Source organism: Cupressus sempervirens, chromosome 2, assembly GCF_028749045.1.
Source record: "Cupressus sempervirens isolate cs-2001-9-10 chromosome 2, ASM2874904v1, whole genome shotgun sequence".
NCBI classification, from domain to species: Eukaryota; Viridiplantae; Streptophyta; class Pinopsida; order Cupressales; family Cupressaceae; genus Cupressus; species Cupressus sempervirens.
The window spans coordinates 79750739-79767368 of NC_143119.1; the positions used below are offsets into that span (position 1 = coordinate 79750739).

Genomic DNA, 16630 nt, shown 5'->3' on the forward strand with positions numbered 1-16630 from the left:
AACATGCCAAAACAAGCAGCAATTTTGAACAAAAGGAATTAAAAGGGCACTCCACACATATAGCAGAAGAAGACGTAGCTAGATAAGGAGGAGTTTTTGCTTTGATAAAGCATGGTTCTAGGCTAAGGGCAGCTCACGCTAAAGAGAGTAAGATTGAGGGAAATTCATAGTAAGGCACATGAATGCCAAAGAAAAGTCATACAAAACACCAAGTGTAAACCAGCGAACAAGGGAGGAGCCGCACATAAATGAAGGAACAACACACGGAAGAAAAGACAAAAGGCAGCATGTAAATATTGGAGTCCATGCCATGAAATGGAGCAAGGATAGCCCACGCATCTAAAGCAAGTCGTCGACTAAAGAAAAGACCCACGCTAAGTTGGAAAGGAAGATGCCATTGATACATGCTAGAGGATAGAACATGAGTCATGGGGATGTATAACTAAAGCTCCAAACAAAAATGCATTGAAGGAAATCCATGCTTTGAGTAGATTTGTGCAGACAAAGAAGAGTTTCCATATAATGAAATATCACACATTGCCTGTGCAGGATCAACTTTTAATCTTCAAATACTCCGGCAGTCATATAGCAAGTGTCTTAAAGAGACACGCCTTTTAAAGTCAGTGAAGAAAGAGGTGGGCCCCTTGTATGCCGGATGTGGAAGACAGCTGGTGAGGTGCCTAGTCGTAATTTTAGAAGAGCACACAAATTGAGGTTGCCGCCAGAAAACTCCAAAATTAGGCAATTCACAATGTCACTAGCCAGAAAATCCAAGGTTTTTCGGTAGCGACATAGCAAATTGCCGACAAACTGAAAAATCCGGTGAAGGTAAAATGAGCACGTGGGTCCCGCTTGGATACATAGCACAAACCAGTGAGTGACAAGTGGCAACCAGAGAGTGTGAGCAGTAAGGAGGAGATGATGTGGCGATCATCAAACCAATCGCAAGGTGCCACGTAGCATGAATTCCAAGGATGGCGATGATGTGGTGGATCATGATCAGATGGCACCAGATCATGCCATATGGCAGATCTGAGGGTATTCGCTATGTCGCTAAGGTGAAGTTGCACGCCAGTTAATATTGCGACATAGTGAATATGATGTGGCATCCAGGTGGCATAGTGACATGGCACAATGAGGTGGCAAAACAAAAGACCAATCAGATGTTGACACGTGGTGCCTAGTTGGAGGGGTTTGACAACTGTGCATAAAAGAAGCCAATCAGAACTCACCACGTATATAGGTCATTCAACCAAGTTTGACTTGGATGGGGATTTTGAAGGAAATTTCAAATTTCAAATTTCATTAAAAAAGTTATTTTTTCTTAGAATCGCATGCAAGACATATTTTAAATAAATGTCTAAAATTTTGTATAGTTTAAACTTTGGGAAAAGTTTAAATTTTTGCAAAATATTATGCAAACCATGGAGGTGGGAGCCCGAACTTCAGAAGGGCATAACAGGCTCAATTTTTGCTCAAAATAGGTGTTCCAATATACCATCGGAATCAAGAAGATCTAAATTTTCCATTTCTAAGGTCAATTTTTGCACAGGTGCTCACCGGTTCACACTTTAGGCCAATTTGTGATTCCCAGGGCATTCTTAGTAGATCAAGCAAATTTCATTATTGATCATTAGAATTGGTTAAAGGACAGATTTGAAGACCTTTTGAAGCCTGAATGTGGAAGAAACAATTTGGAAAAGATTATATTGGCTTCTTGAGGCCATTTTAACTAATTTTTCACTTTTACCATGAGTTCACTTTGGCATCAAAATTAGTTGTAATGTTGAATCAAAGATCTCACATAGTTCTTGCTTTTGGAAATCAAATGATGGAGATTTTTGATTCTAGTAGTTGAGGAGAGAAGGTAGAGAGATTATTTTCAGCCTCTTGAGGGAAAATTCTGAAGGGACACATGTCAATTGCAAATTCAATCTGAAAATTGTCCTCTTCATAAATATTCTTTCTTCTTCTTTGGAAAAGGTTGTTGGTTGGTTTTCAATTTCCAGTTCTAGGAGCTCTGCTCAGGCTGTAAAAGCCACACACCCAGCATTCTCTCTTGTATTGAACAACCATTTATGTTTTATGCAGATAGTTCTTGTTTGTTAGGTGATTTGTGAAGTATTCTTGTACATCTTTCATGTATTGGTTTTCAAGGAGAATGAATAAAACACAGCAAAGGGTTTTAAGTTCAATCTGAATCTTGTCTCCTGGTCATGGATTTGCAATCTTTTATAGTTTGTGAACAAAGAGCATAAATTAGGTTACAATTTGCTTAGAATTGTATGTGGTTGAAATGTCTTGCTAGTGGAACAAAGAGCCACGTAATTGCTTGGTGTTTATCACAGTGTTTGCAGATTTCGTGACAGGATAGTCTGAGTATGAGGTTCACATTGATGCAGATGTCTATTCACAAGGTGAAAGATAGATTAGAGATCTTGATGTAGAAATTATGTCACAGATTTCCAGAAGATGTATGGTTATAATTCATGTAATTGCCCAATAGATGAGGCACCGATAAGAGATAAGATCATTAAGTTTTGTTGCTCATACCCGAGTCTTGTTGTTATTAACATATTAAATCAATTTTTCCTTTTATGTTGAAAGTTATTCAAAGTTTAACCCACACTTAGCTTACCAGTTTCATGAGTTATGCTATTAGCTATTCCATGATTGTGATTTCTCGGTTAAGTATAGAAGTTTTAAGGGTTTCATCTATTATTCTAGATCTTGATTATGCTCATTGCACTGGCCACATAATTAGATCTTAAGAGGTTTACCCGCCTAGGTTTTGCAGAGCTTGAAGTGAAGGAGTGTAGCCTTATAGTTGGCCCAGGTTCTTGGTAAATCGTGTCCATTATTGGAGATAGCTGCCCATAGACGCATTCTTGGCTCGCATACTTGGTTGTTCAAATTCTGTTAAATCAGGGGCCAACACCTCTTACAGGTACAAGTGCTAGTGTAATCTAAAATCTGATGGATAAAACATGGAGTGCCTTCATACTTAGGATGCAGGATTGGGTAACCGTGGACCCCACCTTCGTCTTCCATCAATTTAGGCCCCCTGTCCAAACCACCTCAAATATTCATAAAACATTACGCCTCTCTCTTTGAAAAAATCTTTTCCCGCTTTGAGGGGCACTTCATACCAAAACCGGCGGTAACTTCAAACCAGCTTTCAGGGGCGAAACCGCCGGGTTACAGAAAGGATGGTCGTTGGTGGACCCCACGGGCAGAGTTGTACTGCAAAAGACATTACACGTCTGCACAGACTTTAACGCCTCTCCTCTTTTCTCTGACTCGGTCAACTCCTCACCCCATAAGAAGGGGTGAATGCAAATCACCGCCTTCACCACCAACGGCCTGACGTCCACGTCAGCAACTCGCAGTGCCACGCTGTACGCGACTTTTCTTCCGGAGCTATCCCCCGCCAAAAATCACCGGGAATAATCCAAGGTAACCGGCGACAGCCAGTCCTCCGACGAGTCTGGCCTCCCGGCGGCATGCTTACCGATTTACGGATTTACTGCAGACAAGATCACTTTATGACTTTTGAGTTGAAATGGCACCAGTGAGGCTACTGTGGGTCCAGTGTGGGAAAGATGTATGGATCGGACAGAGGAAATATTTCCTAGCACTGGAGAAACGGTGCCATCTATACCTGTTTGAGCTAAATTAATTGAATGGACAGAGTGAGAATTATATTGGCAGGTGAAGGTGAGTCCAGTCGGGCAGAGAAGTGCTGCTCTTTGAATGGTACAGCGTGGAGATTATATGGCCATTCAATTTTACTGTATGAAACTCCTACACATTACACAAAATACATTCCATTTTCGGTCTACTGTTTTGAGAGGACAAAACCAAATATTTGTAACTTATTTGTTTATCAATAAAATCATGCTATGTATGAAATATAGAGAGAGGAAGGGGAGGAGGGGTTGGGGACGCAAGAGTAAGACCAAGACAAATATAGAGGTGAACATGAATATGGACGAGAGATATGTAGAGGAAAAAAGGGATAGATATATAATGAAAGCAATATAAGAACAAAAGATAGATATATAGAGATAGATCAAGAGGTCAATATGGAAAGAGGTGTAGGGAAATACAAATAAATATGGAAAGGTGTACCTCTCTCTATCTCTCTATCAATTGTTCTTACTCAATCCTAGCTCCATCTTTACCATTATCCTCATTTCTCCTCCTCTACTCTATACACATCTACCTCTCCCTATCCATCCATTCCTCCCCCTCTTTGTCTTCTTAGACCTTTATAGCTATCTCATTTCATATCTCAATTTTTATAGCTCACTCTCCCCACCCATCCCCCCTCTACCTCCTTGTCCCCCTCCCTTAAACTTTACATACATCTCCTACAATGGGGAATGCTAGAGCTATTAGTTGCACATATATTACATTAGTTCTGCATATGTTTGTTTTGGAAAAAAAATTTGGAAATTAGATTGTAAATTAGGAATTGAGAGTTATTTTTTCTATTTTATGGTAAATAATTTTTTTATACAGGATTAGAAGTATATTTTATTAAAATAAAATGAACTTGAAAATAATATAGTTTCTTAATAAAAATATTTTACATACTATTAACTGAAATAAATGACTACTATAATTGATTTTTATATCAATTGTTTAATTTCTTCTATGAGCTCAAATTTAAGTGTAATAAAAAGCATGTAATGCTACTCCTCACTTCCCCTAATAGCAACACATGGACAACCCAAAAGCCCTATTGTTCCTCTATTACCTTGTATTCATTATGTCTACAAGGCTTGATTAGGTTTCTTTTCTTTCCTAATTTACCATTTTATGTAAATTCCTATATAAAGCATGTATAGTTTAAAGTGTCATTCTAGAATAAGGTTTTGTTGTAGAATAGTGATCATATAAGGTGAGCAATGTGAAGAGCTAAGAGATTGAAATATGTGAACCATCTCACCAAGAATTACCTAATAGATAACACCTCATGTGAGATGGGGACCTATGATTACCAAGTTGTTGCATACACTACACTAAGTGCAGTTAATGCTTGAGTAACAAGCATAGTCAATCTTTGAGTGGCAAGCATAGTGAGGTAATTACCCAAGAGATCAAGGGATCTCAGAGAAGAGAGATTCCCAACACACGAGAAATGTTGTCAAATAAACTCATTTGAGATAAACTGATAGAAAATAAAGAGTAGGATTTGGAGTGAAAAATAAGACCAATCCATTTATAGAAGTGGTGAACGGGAGTCTAGTCAGATAGAGGAGTGGTATTGTTGGAAACCACAAAGGTTTTGAATTGTGCAAGCAATTCTTATTATAGGTGTTAATAATGATGAGAGAGATGATTGAGAAAATGAAGAAGAGCATAGATGAAAATACTTCAAAACATCCTCAAAAGTAACAACAAAAGAGAATCCATGGTACATCAAAGTGCTCAGAATTCTAATTCAAATGATTCAAATGGGAACCCCACACAAGAATGTAGTCATCATAGTTTGTTGAACATGTTGTTAGTTCAAATAATACTTAGGACCTATAGTCTATGGTGTAACCTATAACTTAAGAGGATAGTTATTTGGACAAGTCATCCATTATAGTGGCCCATTAGCAAGAAATCACACAAGTTACTACAATAATATCTTAGTTTATAATGGCTGCTACTATAATGCTCCATGTTCCTCAAAAGCATTGATGCCTTCTACCACCAATTCTTTCCCATCCTTTTTTAAATACTTAGGTTATTTAGAAATGTACATGTTGGACTTCAAAATAGCAATCTCGGTAGGGATTTTTCATCCAAAGGATAAAACCTATAAGAAAGAGAGTTGAAAAGAATGTAGAAAGAGGTATGTAGACGGAGATGACAAGAAGATGGATATGGAAGGAGAAGGAAGCTAGAAATAGAGATGAAAATCGAGTGAGGATGGGAGATAAATAAAGATAGATAGATAGAGAAATAAGATATAGAGTGAATGAGAGGTAAAGATACACATATGGACAAATACTTTGTCGATCTTCCATACTTCTACAATGTACCTATTGCACACTAAGATGTGATTGCTAGTATATATTATAACTCAATCTATTCTAAAGTTGATTTGCACCCAAGGCTTGTTATTAGGGAACTACTCTTTTTGGTAGACCCTTATTCAATTGATTGTTTGTCTAATCCAATGTCATATTCTAAAGTTAAAAAGGTTGTATTTAAAAAATAATTATTCGATGCAAATTCTTAATTTCTTCTGTTTGGTTGAATCAAGGATTTTATAAAAAATAAAGACACGGGTTGGCCATATTCATTCCAAAGGATAAGATGCCTTTAATGCTCAAAAGTTGGACGAAGCATAGAGGTTTTGGAGAGTTGCGAACCAAATGATTTGATGGAAAGATAAATCGTGCCAATTAGATGCATTACAAAGGAATTTGAGGGAATATAGTGAATTTTTTTTAAGGGTTAGTGCTTATTTCTATTGCTCTTAAACAATTTTTACTCAGTGAGTGCTTGTTTTTATGTTAATGCTTATTTCTATTTAGTTTTTATCTTGAGGCACTTAAAACATTTTTATCCTTCTTGTTCATTGATTTATTATTTTGTTTAATTATGCATCTCTACTTCCTTTCCATAGTTTTTTTTTATCATATTGCATAAATGGCACAGATTTGAGGGTTTCTTCACACTCCAAGACTTTGTGATGATGGCATATCAATCATTTCATAGGGTAAGTCCTATGTTTAATAATTTTTTCTACAACTAAAATCTAATAAGATTTTATGCCCAAAATTTGATAAGATTTCATGGTCAAGATTCTTCTAGGCAAATAAATTATAGTAAAAATAGGTGGTGCTACAATTGTGAGTGCACATAGATCCTCTCCAAAAGCAAGGTTAACTCCCACCACCCACACAACCCCTACTATCACCAAACAGTTGTTGGCTGTTCATGTGGTGTCAATTTCTTTTCATTTTGTCCTCATCTAGGTTTGTAATAGTGTCCCTACCTCGCCTCTATTTTTTGTGGTATTATTCTTTAGATTTCGCCCAAACTAAGCTAGGGATTGACTCGACAGTGGTACGTATATAATAAATTTGTCCTATAAACATTCTAGTACCCCTCAAATTTAATGCAAAGTGAGCTTAACAAAGTGAGCTTCATTCATTCAGACCTAAAATTTGTGCTTCTAGAGGTTTGTTAGAATATATAGTCCATTGATATAACTGAGAGGGGAGGGGGGTGAATCAGTTATCCAACTATCATCGCAAACATTAACATTAAGAAAACTTAACCATGTGAATAATATGAACTAAAACCATAACAAGATACTCATACACAATTAACACCAGATATGTTAACTAGGGAAACCCTTGGATAGAGGGAAAACCTTGGTGGGAATGGTACCCACAAGATGATGTACTGGTATAAATATTCCTTGTTAGAGGATAGACCTTGTTAGGATTCTGTTACAACATTCAGTACATATGAGTCCCTGTTAGGAGACATTGAATCCCTATTAGGAGATTCCAACCCTATTAGGAGTTTTGTCAACCTTGTTAGGAGTAGTGGAAGACAATTGGATCCATTGCCCAAACAACTTCAAGGTTAAGATCAAAGAACCCACTATCCAAATGATCTCTATATTATTCCTTACAGAATAATAGAACATAAATATACTTCCTTCCTTTGTCTCTATCATATCAACTAGAATTCTACTCCTTTAGATCTTGTAACTAGATCTCATACTATGCATCCAATGATCCCTTGGATCACTTACACACATTCTGGTCCTTCTTGCATTGCACACTAATACTTTACATTCCACTTTATCCTCTAAATCCAAGTCTCTATACAAACAAGGAAAGCAACTTTTCTTTATGCTATATCTTCATAATAATTCCTTAAGTCAGCCTTGAGGCTTTCCCAATTAATTAAAATAAGATAATTAATTTATTCATAATTACAACAAGACTGTTGTCTCACAATCTATACAAAATTTTACATGTGTAAAACCATGTCTTGTGCACATGCTAGCATCACCACACGATTGTTCTCTATCACTATTATCTATGCATTACCTTCATTACATCTCAAATGAAAGATAGTGATAGATCATTAGAACTCTATTTTCCAATGCTCTGTTTCTATACGACTTCTAGTTAAAGCAAGTGTAACTTCCATACAACATTGAATCAAACTTAGTCCTTTAAACCACATCATCAAGAAAACCTCAAGAATATGTCCCCCACTACACATCATTTGAAACTTCCTTAGCTCTTGCGCATACTAAGATTACTGATTGCTATTCTCCTAATATTAACAGAATTATTGCTATGTTGACATCAATGAAAAATACAATCATGAATGCAACATATCAATACTCTTCAATGCTTAGGATGCTCCCCTAATGTAGTATCATCAACATTCATGCTAACAATCTCCCACTTTGGCATTGATGGAAACTATTGATCTCAGATTGGTTTTGACAAGTGAGTGCCAAAACACTTAAACCATTTACTTAGTTCATGCCGAACTAGAAATACATGCTAAGCATAACATGTAAATATAAGACCATGCCAAGTTGCAATGAGTGTCGAGTCACTCATATGCTGAGTCACTCAAGCGCTAAGTAGATAGACCATGCCGAGTGATTCAAGTACTGAGTAAACAGTGGATGCCAAGAAGTTTAGATGCCAAGTCAAAAGCAGAAATACAATGTATGTTGAGCATTAGAGACTTCATATGTTGAGTGACATAGTTTTGACATATTTGTTTGTAATGGCACAAATAATTGTGTAAACCATTTTTGAGCTAACTTAAGGATAAATTACGATCTTTTGGAGATAGGGATGAATCTATATGCAGATTTCCTATGCAATTGCATGTAGCTAATTAGAAAATGAGAAGGTTTAAGTGACAAAATGGATGAATCTTAGTGATAGATTCATACCTAACCCTAAGCCACTAGAGTCTTCTTAGGTAGGACGAAGTCCTAAACTCTTAACGATAATGAGAATAGTGTACAAGGGGTGAATTATTGAATTGGAACAGCAAACAAGGTAGTTTGTAGAGCATTCAAGGTGACTTAGATGTAAGAATGAATTGTAGAATCAATTAAGTGAAGAACAAAGGATAGAGAAGGATACAACATTGATACATCAGATCATGAAGGATCAATTAGAGATTGTATAGAGGTGATCTATTATCAAGCAAGTAAGTGCCAGCCACAGGACCTATGCTGAGACATTTTAACAGGTGATTTCAGTTAAATCTCTTAATAGAGTAGTCCTAACAGACTGCATGAAATCCTTTAACAGGGTGCTTACTTAATTGTAAGTTGAAGTCCTCTAACCAAGCACAATTCTAACAAGGTGTTGAAATCCTCTAACAAGGTGTGACTTAACAGTCTTTGTAAGCCTTTAACAGGGCAGACCTTTCATAGGGTAGACCATGATTCATGGTCAAACCATTGTAACCTTCATTGGATACACTTTATTGCTACAATAGTGAAGATTTGTGGGTGTCATCCCCACCCCAATTTTACCTTCTCACTTGGAGGGTTTCTAGGTAATCATATATGGTGTTATGTGTGTGTTTGATTACATGTTTACATGATTGATGCATATGTTTTACATGTTATTTTAGTATATTAATGCATGTAATATATGAATGGTGAAATTTTTATGGGTCCAAGTTTAGACTCTTGATTCACCCCATGCTCTTCAAAGTTTACTTTCTTCCCACTTGTAATTCCAAGAATTGGTATCAGAGCCTAGTTCTCTAAAAGAGAAGGTTTGCAACTTAGAGGAAAGATCTTGAAATGGAAGTGTACAAGCTAGGAAAGACTATTGAGAACTGGGAGATTGAAATACATGTCATACTACATCAACTGAATGAGGCAAGACAAGAACTAAAGAAATCCTTGAAGAGAAGGAAATAGATTGCTATTGCACAGAAATATAGACTATACAAAGAGATAGACACCACCAAGCTATTTTCAGATGGTAACTCTAGTGAATTTGATGCAACAGTTGCAGATCTAATGGAAAAGAATAGAATCCAAGCTAAGGAAATCAAAAATCTCAAGCTAGAGAAAGAATCATAAGCTATACTACTATGTGAGGTGACTGAAAAAAAGAAGAAAGCCATGGAAGACAAAGCTATGATTGAAGAAGACAAGAATTTTGGAAAATAGATTGGAAGAAAAGTCAATAAAGTTGACCAAGATCTCCAACATGCACTTGGATACTCTAAGTCAAATGATGAATGCCAACTGTGAACTGAATGTCAAGGACATTGAGATAACCACATTGAAGTTGCAAAATGAACAATTGTAGAATGACTTGAAAAGAGAAAGGGAATTTTGTAAAAGTTTCAATAACCCAGATGAAGCCATCAAATACTTTGAGAAATTACTGAGATCTCCTAGATCCAACAAAGATACATCAAGATTGGGTTACACAAGCACTAAAGAAGGAGAATCATCTAAAGTCACTGAAGAAAGGAACATCAAAGGTAAGAACTCCAAACCTACTTGTCATAATTTTGGAAAGAAAGGACATACTGCTAATATTTGTAGGACCAATAATACAAATCAGAATGTCAAGCCTAAGAACATGACTCATTGTCATAAGTGCAACAAACAAGATCATCAGGCATATGAATGCAAAACCAAGACCAAACATAAATAAAGATTTGAAGAATATTGCTACAACTTTCAGAAGTATGGACACAAAGCCTTTGAATGTAGATCAAAATCTATGTGGTCATTAAACAAGCTAACAAAGGTAAGAAACTATGGAAACCTTTATAATTGGGATTACAATACAAGATATAACTATCACTATTGTCATGAATATGGAAACGTTCCTGAGAATTTTATTAGAACACACTTCAGTGGTAACTACAAAAGATTGTTGAGCCTAACTACGCATTTTAGTTGTTTGAAATCTTGTCATATTAGTAAGCATTGTCCAACTAGGTCAAAGGCACAAAGTTGTGAATTTGATAAAGGAAAAGGAAAGGAAGATGTTGAATACATTAGATATGAGATGAAAAAGATATGGAAAAAGAAGAATAATTTCAACACATCAAATGGAGAAGGGATCACTTCACCCAATGGGTCAAGTGATCACATCTCATCAAACTAAGCAAACAAGAGGTATGTGGGACTGATATTCAAGTGTAATAACATACATTAGTTCCAAAGGGAGATAGTACTCAAAGGACTACATTAGCATGAATGAAGATGCAAGATGTTTTAAATTCAAGTTAAATCTTTAAAGTTTTCATGTTGTTGCCAAGCATGAAATGTTTTTTGTGTATGCCGAGTAGAATGGTAGTTGATGCCAAGCTGCAGGACTATCTAGTTGATGTTGAGTCTATAGTAGCTGCCAAGTGATGGGAATATCTATAGATGCCAAATGATTCTAAAACTGAGTTGATGCCAAGTTTACGATTGTACAAGCACTAAGAATTAAATGTAAGGTTTTTCAAAGAATATATGATTGACTTCACTCATTATTCATCATTTCAAATTTGAGCAAAGAGTGAGTAGACTGAAAGGAAATTTAGAAACTTGTTCAAGGCATTTACAGAAGAATTTGACAAGGATCTCACACTAGTTCTCCATATTTCACAAGGTATTTATCACAAGCCGAGTTATGCAATTTTACTTTACATAAACCCTAGTTTGACAAATGGCATCTAGCTCAAAAAATGTAGAAGGGAAAGAGATTTTAATAGTTCAACTTGTCAGTAATGAAGTTAACCAACCTATATTTAAGGCCATTCTTGACATAGCCTACAAACATGATCCTTCTGGTGCTTTATCCATGATCCTGTCGAATGTCATAATGGTGCAAGATGTAAGAAGATGTTACAATTGCAAAATTGGTAGCATTGGGGACTTAGAAATTAGAGAATCATATGATAGGTTATGTGAAAATGGTATTTTGAATGAAGAGTATAAAATAGTTGAGAAGAAGGGTTTGATACCTGCCCTAGATTTTCCCAGTGTATTTAAAACTGAATGGATTAGAATTATGTTGAGCCAAATACATGATGGATCTTTATGGCTAGAGGGTGGACCAATTAAGATTACCAAGAGAATAATTCATAGGGTTATTGGATCCCCAACCCTATATTGGCCCAAGACTCTGAGCAGTGATTCCAAGGAAGCAATAGAGAAAAACATCGAGGCAAAATGGAATAAGAGAGGCACAAAAATATATAGTATTACTCATCCATTGTTAAACTTTGTAGTTAGGGTAATTTCTCATAAATTTTATCAATCTAGCAAATTGAATAGTGTACCATGTATCACAGTGGATGTTGGAAACAAGATTGTGAAGAAAGATCATACTTATGATCTAGTTGAGCTTCAACTACAACAACTGATGGAAAATCATAAAGCAATCACGAAGACCAAGAGTGCTCAATGTAAATTTGGTTCAATACTTGTCTGTATATTCTTCTATGTGCAAAATACATTTCCTTCCTTTGGTACTATAAGTTGGAAAAAAAATTGGTCAATAGCAGTTCATATCAATGAATTCATTGAACAAATGGGAGAAAATTTTGAATCATTAATGAAAAGTTATTTTTGAAGATTTTAAGAAATCAATGAAGGAAAGAATGAGGATACCTGTTTCATTGGTTGAGCAACATTACAATTATATATGTTTTTTGGTTGATGCTAATTTCACCTTTGTATAGGTTTCCACACCAAGGGTTAGCTAGTTAAGACCACTTGGGTACGGGATTAATGTTGATGAAGCTTTAGCATCCATCACAACATTCCTAGTAGAAGAGATTGACAAAAGTACAAAGATATTTGGCAACTATGAAATGGTAAATCAAAGATTACTATGGAGTTGAAAACTGCCTCTACACTTAAGAAGAAAGATAAGTTGGTAAAGAAGCTAAAGGATGAATTTGGTGAAGGTGTAGATGAGGAAGATAAGGAAGAAGATGAAGATGATGAAGAGAAAGAAAAATAACAAACTCAAGCACTTCTTGCATTGACTCAAGGCATGGGAGAGGATAAGGAAGAAGAGGAAACAAAAGGTGCTCAAGGAGAAGAAGCTGAGGAAGCATCCACACATGCTGAGCTAAAGAAGAGAAAGGCTAAGGCAAAGAAAATTGTTAAACCATGCCCAGCCAAGCTGAGTGCACCTACCACTAGAGCTAGCACATAAGCCACAACACAAAAGACCAAGGAGAAGTCTAGGCAAATAGTGCAAGGTGGCCAAGTGTAAAATAAACAAAGAAGAAAATATGTTGCACAACCAGATTCAGATGAATAAAGGACTAAATTAGATGATATAAGCCAACTCAAAGTGGTAAGTTATAAACCACTTTCTAATATTGAAAATTTGTGTGAAAATGTCAAGAATAATGTAGATTTGTCTTGTTTAAAGCATATTGATTTTGAGAAACTTGAGAAAGAAGAAAAAAATATAGTGGAAGAAGTCCTATATATAATGATGTCAAAATTTAAGACAACACCATTAGAATTTTCCAACTCAGTGCCCAAGAAACTATATGACCTAATTGAGCCAAAATGGCATTATTGTTTAAATTTGGAAAAACAAATAAGGGAAACCACTTTAGCCCAAGTAATGTTAGAATTGACAAAAGGTCAGATTGCTAAGGCTACTAAGAAATATGGAGTTAGGTTTACACCTAAGCATAGAGCCTTCAACATACTTCAAAACAATATTGAAGATGTGATCAAGAAATCTACCCAAATATGGAAACTTATCTATGGGTTGACTAGTATAAAATAAGGAGAAGTTGACCCCTCTGAAGGTAAATTTGATGAAAAAGAGGATGAAAATGATGATGATGACAAAGAAAAGGATGATAAGGAAGATGATATAGTGGGTAAAGAAACTAAAAAGCTAACTGATGATAAGGAAATAGATGAACAACAACAAGATGAACAGAGTGTGCAAGACACATAAGTACCAAGTGTCAGTCCCCCACATGACATAGTCAAGTTTATTAAAACCATTATTGTAAAGGATATCTCTAAACTTTCAGCTTAAAACATCAATCCCTTGATTGCAGAAGACCTAAAGAAAATATTAGACCAATCTACACTGCAAGCCAAGTTATGTGATAATCCAATTTTGGTTAGTATAGATGGGCTCCAAAAGGTAGTAATTGATGTCACAAAGGACAAGGTGAATCCACAAGAACCACCTTCTACCATTCCTTTAGTTAGTCAAGTACAACCTTTGACTCAAACAATAGTATATACATCTACTAAGGTTAATAAATTTGTTAAAATTGACACAGTTGAGTACAGGTGGATTGCAGAAGAAGAAAAAGACATTACTACTGAACAATAAGAAGCATGACATATAGATTCTTTTGTACTTGAAATACAAGGACCAAGTGCTTGTCAAGTCATTGTAACAGACAAGAGAAAATTTGAAGAAAGTGAGCAAAAACCTAAGGTAAAGGAGCAAGATGTCATCCAGGCATTGGTAACTCTACCTACATCTGGAACTTCTCCTACAAAAGCTCTTTAGAAGCCAAGCACATAAGCTATATCATTACAAATCTTCGTGTCAAGCTCTAGCTCTTCAAAAGTTGAAAAGGTAATTCTTTATTGAGATATCACTCTTGATGAAGAGATAGTTATTCCTAAGTTTGAATATGATACAATGATAGTAGACCAAATAAGAATTTTGCAAAAAGCTTTAGAGAAGAAAAAAAATCAAGAAATGCTTAGGAGAGAACATAACCAGAGGCAAGCACTTCAAGACATTAAGAACATCATTTTGGATGCACTTAGTCTGCCAACTCTTGAAGAGACCAAGCCACTACTAGAACAATTGTCAAATATAGTGGAAAAGGTCAATAATGAAGACATTGATACTAATGCTAAACACTTATAATTTTTTGAAAAGAAATTCTAGAGCAAGGTAAATGAAAAGATATTTGGTGACATAGAACTCGCTCAAGTTGCATTGGAAACAAAGGTTGAGGATGTGAAGAAGGCACTTGAGAATATATTCTCATTGTACACCAAATTGTGTGACCCTACACTCTTCACCCAAGAGACTAGACATAATATTCTAATCCTAGAGAGAAATCTCAACATATCAGGTACAAGGTTACCACAAAACCTTGCTTAGAGTGAGAAGCATTTTCATACACTACTTTAGACACAAAGTTAATTAGCTATGTTAATAGCAGAAGAGGCTAGCATAAGAGAAAAATTGACATGTATATAGGTGTCCCTCATCCCACACATTGAAATATTGCACAAGGAACTAGGTTATGCAAAAACTCTACTGAAGAAAGACCCCAATCTTTCTACCTTAGATGGCCTAGTACACCTTGTTGTCGAGCTTGCTATCCAAATTAAGTCATTAGATGTTGCATGTGACAACTAGGATGCAACTCTTAAAATCATATTGGAAGTCCATAAATCATTTTGGGAAAACACACTATATGTGTATAGCCCATTTGACATAAGTGTCAAAAAAGGGGAAGAGATAAAGAAAGGAGAAAAGATAAACCATGGGGGATAGATAAAGAAAGTATGAGAAATATAGCACAAGAAGAGAATAAAGAAAGGGGGAGCTAGAAATAGATAAATATAGAAAGAGAGTATGAACAAAGGGGGAACAATGAATAAAAGAAAGGAAAAAGAAAGGAAGACAATAAAATAAAGTTATATCTTTGGGGTGATATACATATACACTTTTGAGATTCAGTTTTTTGAAGGAAAAAGCAGTAAATAGATATAGACATCAGCTATGATAGAGCATATCAAATGAAAAGAGTATTAGATATAGTGCATTGAAGTCAGAGAGAAGCACAGATTATGGATACAAAACAAACACATTAACTCAGGGGGAGTTATAAATTTTGAGGTGTATAGGTTATTGCAAAATTTTGAAATTTTGAAGTTTTGTATATAAGCCGAGCCATGGATATGTTATGCTTGAGAAGTCAAGTAGATTATTGTATATTTAAGTGTTTTTGACACTCATGTCAAAGGGGGAGATTGTTGATCTCAGATTGGTTTTGACAAGTGAGTGTTAACACACTTAAACCATTTACTTAGTTCATGCCAAACTAGTAATACATGCCGAGCACAACATGTAAATATAAGACCATGCCGAGTTGCAATGAGTGTCAAGTCACTCATGTACCGAGTCACTCAAGTGTCAAGAAAATAGACCATGTCGATGATTCAAGTGCCAAGTAAAAAATGGATTTCGAGCAGTTTAGATGCTGAGTCAAAAGGAGAAATATAATGTATGCCAAGCATTAGAGACTTCATATGTCAAGTGACATAGTTTTGACATATTTGTTTGTAATGGTACAAACAACTATGTAAACCATTTTTGAGCTGATTTAAGGATAGATTATGATCTTTTGGACATAAGGATGAACCTCTATGCAGATTCCCTATGAAATTGCATGTAGCCAATCAGAAAATGGGAAGGTTTAAGCAACAAAATGGATGAATCTCAACCATAGATTCATACTAACACTAAGACACCAGACTCTTCTTAAGGAGGACAAAGCCCTAAACTCTTAACAATGATGAGAACAATGTACAAGGGGTGAATGATCAAATTGGAAGAGAAAAAAAGATAATTTGTAGAGC

General features: G+C 35.7%; 1 pseudogene; it reads right to left on the reverse strand.

The window, feature by feature from the left end:
- The window catches only part of LOC149571134 (uncharacterized), a 158234-nt pseudogene that overhangs the window by 21597 nt on the left and 120007 nt on the right, over window positions 1-16630 (reverse strand).